Consider the following 13,909-nt stretch of genomic DNA (forward strand, 5'->3'; position numbering starts at 1 on the left):
CGATAGATTATTGGGAATTGCTGAGCAATCAAGGGATTTGTTTAGACTATGACCAAAATGTGACAAAAACAAGATTTTAGGAATATGAACTGAGGTAATGCTGACCAGGTTTACATACTTGGAGAAGAGAAGGTTGCGAGGAATTCTGATAGGAGTATTCAAAATCTTTTTTTTTACTCATTCATGGATGTGGGCTTCACTGGCTGGGCCGGCATTTATTGCCCATCCCTAGTTGCCCTTGAGAAGGTGGTGATGAGCTGCCTTCTTGAACAGCTACAGCCCATGTAGTGCAGGTACACCCACAGTGTTGTTAGGAAGGGAATTCCAGGATTTTGACCCAGCGACAATGAAGGAACAGTGATAAACATCCAAGTCAGGATGGGAGGGGAGCTTCCAGGTGGTAGTGTTTCCATCTATCTGCTGCCCTTGTCCTTCTAGATGGCAGTGATTGTGGGTTTGGAAAATGTTGTCGAAGGAGCCTTTGGTGAATTCCTGCAGTGCATCCTGTAGATGGTACATACTGCTGCCACTGTGCATCAGTGGTGGAGAGAGTGAATGTTTGTGAATATGGTGCTAATCAAGTGGGCTGCTTTGTCCTGTCTGGTGTCAAGCTTCTTGAGTGTTGTGGGAGCTGCACTCATCCAGGCAGATGAGGAGTATTCCATCACACCCCTGACCTGTGCTTTGTAGATGGTGGCCACGCTTTGGGGAGTCAGGAGATGAATTAGTCATTGCAGGGTTCGTAGCCTCTGACCTGTTGTTGTAGCCACAGTATTTATATGGCTAGCCCAGTTCAATTTCTGGTCAATGGTAACCCCCAGGATGTTGATAGTGGGGGAATTCAGTGATGGTCTGGGTCTGGACAGAGTAAGTAGGGAGAAACTGAATCCATTTATAAAATGATCAAGAAGAGAAGTCACAGATTTAAAGTAATTGGTGAAAGAAGAAAAAGCAATATGAGAAGAGCTTTTTCAAATAGACAATGGTTAGGGTCTGGTGTGGTGTGGTGGAGGCATGCTCAATCGAGGCATTCAGAAGAGAATTAGAAGTTTATCTGAAAAGAAACAATGTTCAAGATTATGGGAAAAAGGCAGGAGAATGGTACCAGGTGAAATACTCATCCAGAGAGTCAGTGCAGAATCAATGGGCCAAATGGCCGCCTCCGGCTCTGTAATGATTCTGTGATCCTGCGATTCTGAACAGTTCAAAGACCCATTACAGGATCAGGCATGGCCCTGGCTGAGTTCAATTAGCACAGACTGGGAACTGAGCGTAAGACTCCCCTGATCTGTATAGTGCAGTTATCAACTGTCTTAACCAGCTCAGCAATCAGGGGATTTGTTTAGCCTAAGACCAAAACGTGACAAAAACAAGATTTATCAATAGTTTTAAGAATATGAACTGAGATAATGCTGACCAGGTTTACATACTTTCTGTTTCTTGATCATTTCTCCAACAACTTTCTTTCATTCCTCTCATAATAATAATGACTGCTTGCTGGGATGAAGTTTCACAGATGCCAGTCATCTATTTTTTATTCTTTCACAGGGTGTGGGCGTGGCTGGCCAGGCCAGCATTGTCCATCCAACTGTTGTAGGCCATGTGGTGTAGTTATACCCACAGTGTTGTTAGGAAGGGAGTTTCAGAATTTTGACCCGGTGACAGTGAAGGAACATCGATATAGTTTGAAGTCAGGATAATGTGTGGCTTGGAGGGGAACTTGCAGCTGGTGGTGTTCCCATGCATCTGCTGTCCTTGTCCTCCTAGGTGGTAGAAGTCATGGGTTTGGAAGCTGCTGTCGAAGGAGCTTTGGTGAGCTGGTGCAGTGCATTTGTAGATGGTACACACTGTTGTCACTGTGCATTGGTGGTGGAGGGAGTGGATGTTGACAAACAAGCAAGCTGCTTTGTCCTGCATGATGCCAAGCTTCTTGAGTGTTGTTGGAGCTGCAACCATCCAGGCAAGTGGAGAATATTCCATCACATCACACTCCTGACTTGTGCCTTGTAGATGGTGGACAAACTTAGGGACGCAGGATTCCTAGCCTCTGGCCTGCTTTTGTAGCCACAGTATTTATATGGTTGGTCCAGTTCAATTTCTGGCCAGTGGTAACGCCCAGGATTATGATAGAGGGGTTTCAGCAATGGTAATGCCATTGAATGTCAAAGGGAGATGGTTGAATTCTCTCCTGTTGGAGATGAATATTACTTGGCAGTTGTGCGAAGCAAATGTTACTTGCCTCAATGTTATCCAGGTGTTGCTGCATTTGGGCCTGGACTGCTTCAGTCGCAAATGGTGCTGAACATTGTGCAATCATCAGTGAACATCCCCACTTCTGACCTTATGATGGAGTGAAGGTCATTGGTGAAGCAACTGAAGATGGTTGGGCCAAAGGCACTTCCTTGAGTAACTCCTGCAGTGATGCCTTGGAGCTCAGATGATTGACCTCCAACAACCATAACCATCTTTCTCTGTCCTAGGTATGAATCCAACCAGTGGAGAACTTCCCCCGATTCCCATTGACTCCAGTTTTGCTAGGGCTCCTTGCTGCCACACTCGGTCAAATGCTGCCTTGATGTCAAGGGCAGTCACTCTCACCTCAAGATCAGCTCATTTGTCCATGTTTGGACCAAGGTTGTAATGAGGTCAGAAGCTGAGTGGCCCTGGCGAAACCTAAACTGAACATCAGTGTGCAGGTTATTGCTGTGTAAGTGCACTTGATAGCACTGTTGACAACCCCCTCCATCACTTCACTGATGATTGAGAGTTGGCTGATGGATCAGTAATTCACCAGGTTGGATTTGTCCTGCTTTTTGTGGACAGGATATTCATGGGCAATTTTCCACATTTCTGGGCAGATGCCAGTGTTGTAGCTGTATCAGAACAGTTTGGCTATGGATGCAGTTAGTTCTGGAGCACAAGTCTTCAATACTAGTGTCATAATGTTTTCAGGACCCATAGCGTTTGCAGTACCCAGTGCCTTCAGCTATTTCTTGATAACATGTGGAGTGAATCAAATTGGCTTAAGACTAGCATCTGTGATGCTGGGGCACTCAGGAGGAGGCTGAGATGGACCACCCACTCAGCAGTTCTGGCTGAAGATGATTGCAGGTGCTTCAGACTTGTCTTTTGCAATGATGTGCTGCACTCTTCCATCTTTGAGGACGAGTTTATTTGTGGAGTCTCCTCCTCCAGTGAGTTTTTTAAATGTTCACCACCATTCATGACTGGATGTGGCAGGACTGGAGAGCATAGATCTGACCTGTTGGTTGTGGAATCACTTAGCTCTGTCTATTGCATGCTGCTTCGCTGTTTTCCACAAGTAATCCTGTGTTGTAGCTTCACCAGGTTGCAAGGAACATTTTTTTTTTCTGTTGGGCTGTTGTAAATAACATTTTTTATTTCCTGTTGGACTATGGATTACAATGGCTGCAGGTTAAAAGACATGTCCACTGGAACAGGATGAGAGAGATATATACAATGTTGCAGTCCTGGAACAGAGTGTGCCATTAAAGACAGGATGGTGCCAGGAAGGAGTCCTGGACCAAGAGAGCCACCTGGCAACAATGTTTTAATTGGCTCCTGACCAGGTGACCAGGTGACCAGGTTCTGTGTGAGAAGCAGTACACAGAATAGCTTCTAGCCTGAAAGGAACAAGACCTAAAACCTCTTTCTCCTGTGTGTGGAAGTTTCCAGTAATTCCACAATAATAGCTAGCTGGCTTTTCTTCTCATATCTCTATAACCTGCTCTCTCTCTCTCTCTGAAAATCCCTATCAAGAGGCAAAGGAAAAAATCACTGTTTGAGACATTAACAGGTGAGTGCTCAACCAATGAACTAAGTACTGGGAGTGCTGTAAGACCACATCAACAAGAACTGAAAGGAATTTGGATCGATCAAAGTCAACCCATCGAATCCTGTGCTCCGGAATTGGTGCTATTGAACTGTTTTATCCCACCCTTAAAATCCATGTCTTTGTGTGTATCTTATGTGTCTTGTATGTGTGTGCATAGGGATTTAGGAAGGGGTAGAGTTTGGGTTAGAAATTAGCAGTTCATATTTCTTTCTTTTGCCATTGATTAACAATAGTTTGTTCAATAAACAGTTATTTACTTATTACGTTTACAAACCTGGTGCTCATATTCTATTAACCTATATTAAACAGTTAGGTAAAATTGGGGCAGTCTGGTGGTATGATCAAACTTTTTCACATTTGTCATGGCTCAGGGAACAGTGGGGCTTCATATTACAATGCACTATCGCTAGTGAGTCGTGACAAGGTTGACATCTCACTTTTAGGTATGTCTGGTGCTGGTCCTGGAATGCCCTCCTGCACTCTTCACTGAACCAGTATTGATCCCCTGGCTTGATGGTAATGTGGAGTGGGGGATATGTCGAACCATGAGGTTACAGATTGTGATTGAATACAATTCTGCTGTTTGCCAAGGAACAGCTGATGGCCCACAATGCCTCATGGATGCCCAATTTTGCTTTGCTAGATCATTTAGCATGGTGGTAATGTCACAGAGCTCGATGGAGGTTATTTTACTGTGAAGACGGGACTTCATCTCCACAAGGACTGTATGGTGGTCAATCCTACCAATACTGTCATGGACAGATGCACCTGCGGCAGACAGGTTGGCGAGGATAAGGTCAAGTATGTTTTACCCTCGTGTTGGTTCCCTCACCATGGTCGTCGACCTAGCCTGGCAGCCATGTCCTTTAGGACTCAGCCAGCTTGATCAATAGTACTGCTACTGAGCCACTCTTGGTGATGTACATTGAAGTCCCTCACCCAGTATACATTCTGTGCCCTTGCCACCCTCAGTACTTCCTCTGGTAGGTGGTAATCAGCAGGAGGTTTCCTTTCCCATATTTGACCTGATGTCATGAGACTTCATGGGGCCCAGAATCAGCGGTGAGAGCTCTCAGGGCTGCTCCCTCCCGACTGTATACCACTGTGCCACCACCTCTGCTGAGCCTGAGGGATAGATCATACCCAAGGAGGTGGTGTCTGGAACATTATCTATAAGGTATGATTCCGTGCATATGACCAAGTCTGGCTGTTCTTTGACTGGTCTATGGGACAGCTCTCCCAATTTTGGCACAAGCCCCCCAGATGTTAGTAAGGAGGATTTTGTAGGGTCGACAGGGCTTGTTGTGCCATTTTATTTCCCCAGTGGTGCAGAATGCTAATGACTGCACATACTTGGCTCTAAAAGCCTCCTATGTCAATAGGGAGAGGTAAAGGAGCACTTTAACAACAGTTGGTGTGCGACCATGCACAACACAGCATGTTGGTGAATGCCAATGTGGAACGGATGGGTACCAAGTTCTGCAGGATGCCCTATGCCATGTTGGAAACAGACTCATCCATGCTCCTTGACAGTGACCAGTGACTGTCTGTCAAGCCTGCCAATGCATCAACAATTTAAGTGTTCATCCTCATCAGCATTCTCCCCATTAAGGTCCTCATCTGAGTCCCCTGTAGCAGAATTTATTTGAAACTTCACCTTTGGTGAGTTGGCAGCTGAACTATCCTTTCCCCGTTGCCTGGCTGCAGCCCACTTGTGCTCAGTGACTTAGCACATGCACCTCCCAACTCTAGATTAGCCTCTTAAGTTTAGTGCTGTTTCATCTGTGAGTGTCGGATCAAGCGATGCTGCTTCTTCCTCAGAAGTATGGTGCAGCTCTTCTCCTGGGACTGCCGTGGCCAGGCAGGGTGCAGTTCTTGCAGTTCTTGGGTACCTAAAAGCATAAAATCAGAAGTGGAGGAATGGGGTGGGGGAAAGGTGGGTATTGTGTAAAATAAAAGTTTCATGGTCACACCATCTGTTGCTTCCATTTCATGACACATGGCAGGATGAGGGTGAGGTGCCAGCTGAGAAGGGGCATGAGGCATTAGGCATACCATCATTCTGAGTGCTCTCATTGCCATAGTTTCTGTCACAGCCAGCTCCACGATGCGGAACACCATTCCCACCAGTGATGAAACCATGCCTGCCCCCATCTGTTCTCTGCTGCAGCATTATATTTCTTGCCATCTTCTTCTTAAGAGGGAGGGCAGAATGTCAGTGACTATGTTGCACTTTGTTTGAGTGATATGTCTGTCTATCTGAATAGTTGGAGATAAATGCAGGCAGAGAAAAGTGGGTGCGAAGTTGGCATCATTGAAAGGCATATGAGAGTGAGGTGTTTTATCTGAATGTTAGGCATGGGTGCTAAGTGCTTCAAACTGCTGATGGGTGTATGGTGCATTGAACAGCATGAAATGTTGATGGTGTGTGTATCAGATCTCATGTGAAGGTGCATTCACTGATCTTGACCACCCATATGAGCTAATTAAACTTCTTCTGCTGTTGCTGCCAGGTCCTCGGAATTAGACCCTGAGAGTTGACCTCCTTGGCCACTTGCTCCTATCCCCTTTGCAGGGTGTTCCTTGAGGGCTTCCTGGCTCTATAAGCATGGCATTTTGCTTCCTCATCACCTCTATGACTAAGGCCTCTATGCTGCATCCATGAACTCCTCTAATTCTCCATTTCCTTTCTCTCCAATTGTAGCAGTGACAGCCAGCAGCAGCCTCCTTTGATTCAGTGCAGCTTGACTGTAAGAGAAACAGACTGCTTTTAAGAGCTGAAGGCTGTCTGGAACAAATGCTAGCCTTGCACATTGTTAGGCACCCCTGTTGAGCTCACAGCTAGCCAGTAGTACAAGTCGCGCTGGGCTGCGCACAGAAATCATGGAAATGAGGAAGCAACACAAAGTTTGTGTGCTTCCTGCCTGAATGGGAATGGGCATAAGTGAATTGTGACCCCCTGCACCTGTAAATGGGTCTTCAACAATTTTTAGCCAATGGAATTTACCCTTATAGTCTACTTTACCAGAATGACCATGATTAGAGGCTAGCTATGAGTTCAAAATAATGTCAGAAAATGAGGGTCATCCCCAATAAATAGGTATTTTCCTGTATTCATTTGAGAGAGAGAGAAAGAGAGAGAGAACTGGAGGTTGAATTAATTTGCAGAGACAATAATCTTTCTATCCTTTCCATCTTTAAGCATGCAAAAATAACTTGAATGTCTGAATACTATAACCCAGACTTAGTGTTATATCAATATCCTAGCAAAGCTTGTTGCTGTAGACCTCAGTTGCGTTAAAAACAGAGTTTCGAGAAAACAACCAATTAAAATCATTGGTCTTATCCTCATGTATATAATGTTAGGCAGGAATCCCTCTTAAAGCCAATCAAATTATATTAATATTATTAAGTCATGTGTCAGTGCACTAACTGTCAATTTTCAAATCTAAAAGACTAATTGCTCAACTCACACATGCAAATGCATCTTTTTGGATAAAGCTACCTAAGAAAACTCTTAGATACCAAGTCCAACAATGCATTAATTAACTTTTATCATCTGAATTTTTGATTATGATAAGCTAAAAGCCAAAGAGGGGCAAAAAGAATTGTCTTATTATTGTTTAATGTAGATTCTACACTGCATATGATTTCAAACTAAAAATGAGGTGTTGTGTTAGAAGGAAAAAAATGCTGTTTATTCAACAAAGTAAAGATTAATTCCTATAAAGATTTGAATTTTAAAATAATTCCAAAAATTTTCAATCAATCTGGGATTAAGATTTCCTCCCCTTTACATAAATGTAACATGTATCATTTTATACGGTAAATGGTTCCTTAGGCCTTTGAGATATAAAAACAAAAACAATCATTTTCTCAAAGGAATTTCTGTGAAATTGCAACAAGTTATTTTTAATAAATAGTTAAAAATAGGCACAATTGACTGATGGTCTCTAATACTGAAATCTGTCATTGGCTGTTATTCTATATTTATCTCAGCATCACAGCAAGGAGATTGTAACAGGAAAAAAAAAGACACTTCCCTAGAGAACTGTATTTATCACTTACAAAAGTGAGATTAGATACTGTACATGTTAGGTCTTTGAACACAAAAATGTATGTACTTCACTGTTTTGTAAATGCCAAGGAAATGCTGCATCCGTTAGAGTTAACCGTGCGGCACTTTTGTGTTCAGTAGCATGAATCATTAATCATGAGACTGGCCATATTCTTGTACTGCTTCTGCTTTCATTACTTGGCCTAATTAAACAGTTCTCTGAACTGGAATCTCAGATTCCTCTGTTACAGATTATCATTAATTATGGTGAAAGTGCTCAGAGATGTTGGACTCAATTATATTCTGCTCAACTCTGGCACTTTGTGATTCATTGCATTGCCTGCTTGTAGATGTTCTGTCTTTCTTTATCTCATGCTTCCACTTTTTTAAATTGGGCTCTACCAGCCAACAAACTAAGAATTATGTGCAGATTTTTCATTAAAACATGTTGCCAAAGCACAGACCAATTAAGGATTGTGTATGTTATGTGAAACTATGAGATGGGCCATAGTGACTATTGAATCAACTCATTGAAGACACATTTGCGGGTAGCACCATTATGCAGCAGGTCATACCCTTTTACTGCATGCTCTTTTGTATTATTTAAAGTTGTCACAAACACCAATCATCTCAAGCTCAAGGATCAATGTTCTTCAGCTAGCTGAATGGCTCCTGTACTGTGTGTGTTGTCTATTTGATAATGTTGTGATTACAAGACCCAATGCCTGTCATTTTGAACAGGCCAACGTTCAGTCTATTGTGGCATGACAAGAAGTTACTTTCATCATACAACTCCCGGGGATGCTTTCACACCTTCAAAAGGTGATTACAATAGCGAAAATAAAACAATGTCGAACTTGAGTTGCTTCTAGAATGCTTCATGTGCTGCTGGTCATTAGAAATGCAAATCAAATGAATTTTATATAATCGGTTCTTATGCTATAGTTGATGTAATATAGGAGTTCTCTCACTCATTCAAAAGAGCTTCATAAGCTACTCATGCCTGTGGTGCTTATGACTTATGGGTCTTTGCTACTTCTGAAAGAACCCCCGCAATGCACTGTCACTGGAGTGGTATCCTATATTTATTACATTTGCATTAGATGGATTGAATGGACTTGTAAATTTGTTTAATTTTGTACCATGCTGATTTTGCCTGCAAAATTAATTTAAAAATACCATAGTGGACCTTGAAGTAGTGCAGCATACTTGAGAATCCCAATAGTCTACATTTCTTACTCCTGCCAGTTCTGTCAACATCAGTTGGCTGGTTTATAGCGGATCCTGTACTTCGATGTATGTTAATGAGCTGACCTCAGAAAATTGGGTGGAAACAGTGCACTTCCAGTTCAGTCTATCTAAAATCCATTTTTAACCATCCAGGTATAAACTGTACCATGTCAGAAAATTCTAAGATTATGAATAGAGGGATGCTTGTTTAAGCATTGAATTTGAATAGATTGAATTTGGAATCCCACCTATGCTGTGGTGAGAAGGTGCCAAGCAGATCCAAGACAACTTCCACAAGTGATGCAGAAATGTTGACAGAGGATGCTGATCAGGCCTTTCTGGGGCACATTCTCTATTGACTGGCTCAGTATCCTTAGTGCCAGAAACCTTTCAGCCAGAAAATGTGTGTGGCACAGAGATACCCGAAGGGAACAAAAATAGAAGGGAAAATGAGAGGGTAATAAACCTAAAGAAATAATAAATTCCCAGCACTAAGATTTCACTTAATCCATTCATTTTTGTAAAGAAAAAGAGTAAAATTACTTGTAGTGAAAAATGAGAGAATGTCTGGATTTTATCTCTGACTAATGACCCACAGACAAAATTACATTCTTAGAATCTGCATGTTTCAAAGCACTGAATTCCTATGATTCAGTTAGTGGGTCGTTAATTATAGGGCAAAACAGGCATTCTCCTGTTTTTCTTTAATAGAGAAATGTCAGTCACAAAGAAGACCGTGCTAATACTTAAAATTGTTGTACCTGATCAATGGATTCTAATTATAATTAGGTGAAGAAATTGCTTTACTGAACACCAAGCCAACAAATATGTTTATATTTATATACATTTAATTTGACTATTTAGAACCTAAGAGAATATCATTCAGTCACAATATTGCCATGACAGTAAAATAAATACATCGAGGCATTTTTGGTCTTTAGTTGTCAGTTGGACAACTGATGTCTATATTGGCTGAGAAATGTAAATTGTTCATTCAGCATGAGGTGTACACATTCCTGTCCTGCTGCATGCTTAACACACATTTAATTAGGAAGTTAGAACATTTTTATGGTGGTTTACTGTATTTGAATATTTAATAAATTTTACTTCAATAATTAATGGAATGTTTGATCCTTGAATAAGGGATATTCCTAGAGATAGGCTGGGTAAAATTTGTTATAGTGTGTCACCAGAAAATCTATAGGCAGCCCATTTGAAATTCATTTTAAAAATTTGACTTTTCTTATTGATTATTAGATTCAAAAAATATTTTTTTACTGTGAAGGACTGTAGTATTTCAAAATAGATTGTCAATTCTGACCAAAGCAACATTTACTTTTATGATAGATTGAAAATGACAGTGATATTTTATGCTTTATAAGTTGTACATAGCATTAAGTTTGGCTTATTTTCAGCGAATATCATAAATAGAACAAGAATACAGTTGCTTCTGATGTTTATGTTTTTCCTGGAAAGTGAGGAAATATTATGGTGGCAAGCAATTAAATGGTCAGATGCATTTAGCAGTTTTATTTTACTGACAGATAAACCTTTTTGTGTGCCTAATTTGTGATACTACCCTTCTCTATATTAATGCCTTTCTCATGTGTAAAACTCAATGTTGTACTGAAGTAGAAGTTTCAGATATAAGCCTCTACTTCAACATTTTGCATGACTTCATATATTGAAAGTGTAGCTTTTAATATATATGAAAATCAGTCACCTTATATCCATACATATATGGGTTTGGTATAATTCTGACAGATGGAAAGCTACACAGAGCTTTTCTGACTATGCAGACTGTTAGCTTAAACAGCACAATATCAAAATTGTCAAAATATGCCATTATATTTATGGTTTTAAGAGACAAATCTCTGCGGCAGCTGTTTCCTGCAGTACTATAACATTCATTCACTTGCTCTGCTAATGTCCTTCATTTTTTACTGATTGCTCTTTGTTAATTTTTACTTAATTTCATATGAAGATGCAGACCAACTTTCATCACAGCTTTCTGCCTCATCCAATAAAGCAGGCACAGATACAGACAGACAGACACAAACACACACAGACACAAACACACTTCCATTGCCATATGCAGGTTCACATCCAGGAATCTGAGAACCGTAGCTGAGTAAAAACCCAGAAGCAGTTTCCTCATCTACCAGTTCCAGACAGGCACCTCATTGAAAATGTAATACACTGCTGCCATGTCACAGGTCAGCTGGCAATCTGAATTTTAAAAGGATTATGAATAATATTCTGTTTTATTTTGAAAATGAACTTTGTGCCCTCCATCATGAATCCAATATATGTCTTAATCTTCTATGCTCTTGAAGCCTGCGGCTCATGGCTGAGTCCTTTGACTCTTGGACCCAATAAGGAAATAGGTTGTTTTCTCATCCTAGTCTCATTTTTAGAGAGGTTGAAACAAACAGTCCCAATTTCAAGTGTAATTGGCAAAGCACAAGAAAACATGTATGTTATATAATTTTCTTTTACAAGAAAGTTGAACACAAAGGTGATTTATTTAAAAACTGGATTAAAAATCTTTACCATGAACACTAACATCAAGTTGCCAAGTAAAAATGTACCCAATTTCTACATATTTATGGCTATATACACAGAAGTAAATGGCATTTAACCAGTTAATGACATCATGTATGACTGAAATAAATTGGAACCTTTTTGTCCATTATGTATTTCTCTTGCAGTATTTAATGATTCATTAATATTAAATATTTAAGGCACTTCATATATCTGAATAAACATGTATTATATTTCCAAATACTTTCAACTACCTGTAGTCTTATTTTTTTTCACCCAGCTATTTGTAACTGCAAAACTCTCTTTTCAACTAAAGAGATTCCATTGTATGTTTGAAAAACTTGTGGAACAGAAATAATAAATGGATGATCCTTGTATATATTATGAATTTTCAGAATGAAAGATGAGTTGATAATCTTTTAGATATAATTATAAAATATGTTTCTGCAATTGCTCTGAGTTGTCCCTGTAGTTGAGAGGTAACCTCTTGTTTGGTGCAGCAGAGTATGCTTTCTGCTAACCAAGTGCTATCAGCTTCCCTGTGCTTTCTGCCCTTTTAACTCAAACCTTTATCTGTGCAGCTTCGTATTTTGGTTGCAGTGTTCCGGCAAATTGCTTTTGGCATTTGCTTGTGGTAGTAAGATGTTTAACTTCTTTGAGTCACCAGTCTGATTCTGAGTTTATTGTAGTGGCAGGCAACATATGATTTTATCAGCAATAGGCTTCCTCTGGGAGAAGGCAGCACTGAACTGAACTTTCATATTCAATATTATATGGTTTTAGTAAGGTAATAAATGATGTAAGAAAATATATAAAATTCACAGGTGTCCTTAAAGATTCAAATTCTAAAATACTGTAATTATGTTCCTAAACTAGCTACTGATAATATGCCTTTTATATTTCAATTAATAAAATATAGAAATAGCAAGAATCATCATCAAAATTAAACACTTAAAGATAAATTAATGGAACATTTGTACAGCATTCTGTACCACAATGATGGAGGAGCCCTGAGGTATTATAGTTAGCGCCAGTTTTACCTAACATTCCAAATTAGTTGATGCAAGGCAAACGTTCACTATCAAATGTGATTTTTTTTAAACAGCTGAAAATGTCAACAATTTGGATAACTTCTACTCTATGATAGTTCAGTCCAGTTAGAGACAAAAATGTAACTTCACCCTACAGGACAAATTGAGGAACAAAGGCTTCTCCTTCAGCAGTTCCATTTATTAAAGGGTCCCACAGACTTTCTTCCACATGTAGAACAATCAAATAAGCCAATTTCGCACCTACAAAGGTAGTGGAGGGTCATTTATACCCTGTCTACTGCACCATGCCGTGCCTCTCCAATTACAAGGGGGTGAGGTACCAAATGGTGTCAGCCTTGGCTTAGCATTAGCGCTCTTGTCTCTATGAATACGCATCTCTCTGGGCACAAATGTACAGGAAGCTTCATGCCATTATTCGAAATTTAAGATGAAGTTCATGATATAATGTATTATGCAATGTTATTTTTCTATTATAGATTATCACAGAAATAAATCAATGGTTTTTTTGTGTTTTCATATTTTTCACACTGCTAACATTTAATGGAAATCTTGTCGGCACAATTACATCACTGCAGTGCTGTAAACAGTCATTTTTGAAAAATGTGCATGTAGATTTTGATGGATGTGATAAATTATTTATATTCGTGAAATGCTACAATCCAAGCCACCTGCCACATAGTATGTTAATTAAGGGAAGACCCAACTATAAAATGGGGAATATATGACCAATGATTGCAGAAAATATTTAAATGGCAATCTTCATGTTATACTAGGAAAGTGTGGCTAATCTAATACATTTCCATGGAATCTAAAAAAAACCCATCATGTTGAAGGAAAAGACTCATTGTACAAAGAAATCTCAGATCCATTTCTTCAGCTCCACAGTAAACATTAGAGGTAATTTTTAAAAATCTATTCTCCACTTTCTCAAAGCCTCAACGTAAAGATTACATGGTATCAGATTCCATTCCTAATCTGAGTTGAGTTATGTAATCTGAAACACTGAAATCGGTTTAATTATTTTATCTTGGTGGCTGTAAGGCCTTTGGCCTCAGTGAGCTAGGGAGAGGAAATCTTAGACAGGGCAGTTCTCAGCTGTGATGTCTCCACAGTTTAATAGGCACATAATACATGCACACATTGACTAAACCAGAACATGTAGAATGGTTA

The sequence above is a fragment of the Carcharodon carcharias genome, chromosome 12 (assembly GCF_017639515.1).
Source record: "Carcharodon carcharias isolate sCarCar2 chromosome 12, sCarCar2.pri, whole genome shotgun sequence".
Lineage (NCBI taxonomy): Eukaryota > Metazoa > Chordata > Chondrichthyes > Lamniformes > Lamnidae > Carcharodon > Carcharodon carcharias.